The sequence below is a fragment of the Raphanus sativus genome, chromosome 1, assembly GCF_000801105.2.
Source record: "Raphanus sativus cultivar WK10039 chromosome 1, ASM80110v3, whole genome shotgun sequence".
Classification (NCBI taxonomy): domain Eukaryota; kingdom Viridiplantae; phylum Streptophyta; class Magnoliopsida; order Brassicales; family Brassicaceae; genus Raphanus; species Raphanus sativus.
The window spans coordinates 24,614,812-24,619,883 of NC_079511.1; positions in this window are offsets into that span (position 1 = coordinate 24,614,812).

A 5,072-nucleotide genomic window follows, 5' to 3' on the forward strand; every position below is an offset into this window, starting at 1 on the left:
TTATTAATTCATGTATATTAATCAATATTGGAGATACTGAATGAAATTTATAACATAATTGGTGATATATATGAGGTTACCAATATTCATGTTACTCAAAGTCTCTAGCTAATATGTTTTTAACTCATACATGTTCTATCTTTGTTAATGTGTTTTATTTTGAATTTTTGCAGATGACACGTTAGATACATGCATTATATGGAGAATCAAAGCATTCAGATGTTGTGTATAAAACAATACAAGTCTGAAGATTTAACAATTACAGAAAACTTACCAGTAAGTCGTCTGATAAGTCTTATACACAAAAGATTTACCAGACGACTTACTGGTAAGTCTTCTACAAAAAAAACATTTTCAACACAAACTTGTAAAAAATGTGTTATGCTTTGACTAGTTACTATTATTTTTTTCCATCTCTTAAGTATTTTTGTTATAGAAACCAATGATGATTATTGTTATGAGTTGGAACAATGGTTAAAATGCTTCTTAAAATGTTGTATCAGTATGAGGCTACCAACATTCTTATTTATTACATATATTACATCTTGGGAAACATTATTAATGATTTTACAAAAATGTCACAACTAAGGGAGTACACATGTAAATCACAAAACATACCACAAACAAACTATTATATATCATTTCTCTACAAAGACAAGCTTAGACTCCACTTAATATGGAAGAAAATTTCTTCACAAGTCTTCTAGGAGGTCCAGACGACTTCCAAGACGTCCAGAAGACTTCAAGGACGTCCAGACGACTTCCATGAGGTCTAGACGACTTCTAGGAAGTTCAGACGACTTCCATGAGGTCCAGACGACTTACAGGAGGTCCAGACGACTTCCAGAAGGTCCAGAAGACTTCCAGGAGGTCCATAAGACTTCCAGGAGGTCCAGACAACTTCCAGGAGGTCCAGAAGACTTCTAGGAGGTCCAGACGACTTCCAGGAGATCTAGAAGACTTCCAGAAGGTCCAGACGACTTCCAGGAGGTCCAGAAGACTTCCAGGATATCCAGAGGACTTCCTGGAAGTCGTCTGGACTTCCTGGAAGTCGTCTGGACTTCCTGTAAGTGGTCTGGACTTCCTGGAAGTCGTCTGGACTTTCTGGAAGTCTTCTGGACCTCCTGGAAGTCGTCTGGACCTCCTGGAAGTCGCCTGGACCTCCTGGAAGTCGTCTGGACCTCCTGGAAGTCGTCTGGACCTCCTGGAAGTCGTCCCAGAAGTCTTCCAGATCTGAAAAACCTGAATATCCATATCTGAAAAATCAGCACATCCAAAAACGTTCAAATGGCTTAAAAACATAGAAAATGAGTGGAAGATTAGATAAACATACTTATATAGAACACACAACGTACATATCCAAGTGGAAGTTGAGAACCATCTGATTAAAAACCTGCAAAAAAAAAAATAGATTATTCAGAAAGACATGAGACAAAACTGAAAAATTCATATAAAGTTTGGTGTTTTCAAGTCTAAGAGATTAGAGTGGCTTTGGAGAGTATTAGTTTGAGGAAAAAGGTAAGAACTTTATGCAACAAGAAGTTACAAAATGAAAAAAAAATGAGACATAAAAATACATTTCTAAAATTAATAGATCTACCTTTAAATTAGTGCAAGATGGGAATCATGTGATGAAAAACCTGCAAAAACAAGATAAATTAGTGAGAAAGACATGAGACAAAAACAATTAATTGATATAAGCTTGGTGTTTATAAGTTCAAAGAGATTACAGAGAGGTTTGAGAGTTTTAGAATGATGAACATTACATTTTTGTTGCAGCCATTTGAGAGGAGGAGAGAGAATGTATAAATTTTTCTTTATATAGGGAGACAAAAAATCCAATTAGGTTAAATATTTTAGATTCAGAAGACTTTCAAGTAAGTCTTCTGAATAGAAGACTTCCTAGACGACTTACTTGTAAGTCGTCCAGAAGACTTCAATATTTTTAGCGGGAAACTCAAATATTTTTAGTGCGAAACTAAATATTTTTAGCGGGAAATTAAATACTTTCACTCATCTATGTTGAAAACAATCACTTTTATTGTATCTTAATTTATATCACTTATAACATATGTTAATTACATGATTTCAATTTTTCATTTATCAAAATATTTTTTTATAAATTTTATAAATTATTTTTAAGATCAACTATACCAGAAGACTTACTTGTAAGTCGTCCAGTCGTCTAGAAGACTTACTTGTAAGTCGTCTAGTCGTCTAGAAGACTTACTTGTAAGTCGTCTAGTCGTCTAGAAGACTTACTTGTAAGTCGTCCAGACCCTAAATTTAACCCCTAAACTAAATTGACTAAAATTAACTAACTAAATAAGTTATAAAATCAAATTAAACTTGCTTAGCGTTTACTATACACATAAATAAACACATTTGGGTAAATTTCATATTTTTCAAAAATACTTTTATGCTTTCCAAAATCTAACCCTAAGAACACATACAATACTACAACATATGTTGGCAAAACCTAAACCAAAGAATATCATGACTCACTACTTTCACTCATCTATGTTGAAAACAATTCACTTTTGTTATATTTTAATTTATAACACTTTTAACATATCTTAATTACATGATTTCAATTTTTCACTTATCAAAATATTTTTTTTAAAATTTATAAATTATTTTTAAGATTAACTATACTGGACAACTTTCAAGTAAATCGTCTGGACGACTTACTTGAAAGTCGTCTGGCTAGAAGACTTACTGGGGTTAAAAACGTAAAAAACTGTTTTTTTTTGTTTGGTCATAAGGGGTTGGTGGTAATTTCAATAGTCTTTTAAGTTACTTCTGCATTTGATTCAAGTTTGGGTATACTTTTGCATTTGAAATCAAGTTGTGAGTTATATTTGGCAATTTTCCCTAGTTTGGATACAAAATACCCGAACCTTATCGGATAATATGGTTACTTTGAGTATGAATCAGTTTCAGATATATTAGTTATTCGGCTATTTTAAGGTTCTTTTACATCAAAACCGAACCTACTCGAACCCGGGAGGACTCGACTCGAACCCGACTCGGAATTTTGTAATACATGAACGAGACTTAATTTTCAAACCCGAAAAACTCGATATCCGAAAGAACCGACGGATACCTAAATACTCATGTCTAATAAAAAGAACAAAATCAATAATCTCATCCCGTGCAAGGCACGGGTTATTACCTAGTTTTTATATTAATATAGACTTATCCTTTTAATATACTTACTTATTAACAAAAATAATCTGGTCAACAATTTCTTTCACCTATTAACCTTAATTAATGTTTTTTCGTTCAGATATTTTTTTCCCATTAAGAATATGTTCTAGATCCGCCTATGGTCGATTTTTATAAATAAATTTGGTTATGCATGCAAAGTAAAAAAATAAATGTTTTGTCACAGACTGATTTCTACACAACAATCAAAATGTGCGGTCTTAACATTTTTCACCCTTATGATTTGCTAAGTCAGTTTTTCGAAAAAATCGATCAGCACTCAGAAAGAGAATGATAGACATTTTTGAGAGATATTAGAGCTTTATGAAATGATTTCTTATTAAGACTGAATGATTTATAAATGAGGATCTTACTCCTTATTTATGCAAAATCACCTCCTCAACGAAAGGTGGAGATTAAAACGATCTAATGGTTGAGATCAATTCCCTCTAAAGAAGTACATTCACCATGAAGTAGCTTCACTCTTAAGTACTTTACCTTTAAGTAATCTACATACTTCCACACACTTCTTATAATATAAAATACTTGGATATTTTACAAAGGTACTTCACACTTAAGAAACCTAAGTAAATGTGGGTTTGAATCTTCTTTGATCCGGCCCGATGCTTGGCTGCAAGTCATGGACGTTTTGGGCTTCAAACGGGCCGTGACATCCTCCCCCATCTAAGCCCGAGGCGCCTTCGTCGCCGAGTACACCCTCAGTGCCTTCCGAAATTGCAATAATTCATCTTCTGGTTCCCAAGTCACTTCTGTCTCTGGTAGACCTTCCACTTGATGAGAAAATGAGTTTGACGCGGAACACCTCGCTTCCGTACCTCCTTAGACGCCAACACCTCTTTGATCTCCTTGTCATATGATTTGGTCATGACTGGTGGTGCTCTGGTTAAAACTCCTCTATTCTGGCCGTTGGCATCATCATGGTATGGCTTCAGCATACTCACAGAGAACATTGGATGAATCTTGAGTGTATCTGGCATGTTAAGCCGGCAGAAAAATTTTCCCATCTTCCCAACTATCTCAAACGGCCCTTCGTATCTCAGGATTATGCCTTTGTGTAGGCTCCGGAATGCCTTGAACTGTTGTGAAAGTAATTTCACCAGAACAAGGTTGCCCACCATAGTACTCTGAAGGTCGTCTCTTCTTATCTGTCCATTTCTTAATCCGCTTTTGGACTTCTCCAAACATGCTCGGGCAAGATCAGCATGCTCTTTCCACTTCTTAGCCATTATGAATGCCCATGGACTCTTCCCTTCAGTCCTTGGTGTCGCCATGGTATGTGGAGTCAATGGATGTTGTCATGTTGCAAGCTCGAAAGGACTCCATCCTGTCGCTTGAAGCTTGTATAAGAACTGGGCTATATCCAGCAACTTCGCCCAGTCTTGTTGGTTGGCGCTTATAAAGTCGGAGGTAGTACTCCAACAACGCATACCCGCTCGGTCTGCCCATCAAATTGTGGGTGAGATCTTTTTGAGAAGAGAAGTTCGATCCCCAACATCTTGAATAGCTCGGTCCATAAGCACCCAGTGAATCGAGGATCTCGATCACTCACAATTTCCTGCGAAAGGCCTCATAACTTCACTACTTTCTTGAAAAAACGGCTTTGATGCCTCTTCCGCGGTGCAATCCTGATTGCAAGCCACAAACGTTCCATACTTAGAGAAACGATCCACTATCAACATGATGGATCCGAACCCTTCAGACTTATGCATTGCGATGATTAAGTCTAAGGAAAACGAATACCAAGGTCTCTTTGGAATTGAAAGTGACTGCAATAATCTCGCGTAATACTTGTTCTCTGACTTGTCCAGCTGAAACACAAGGCAAGTCTTCATATAAAGTTCCAT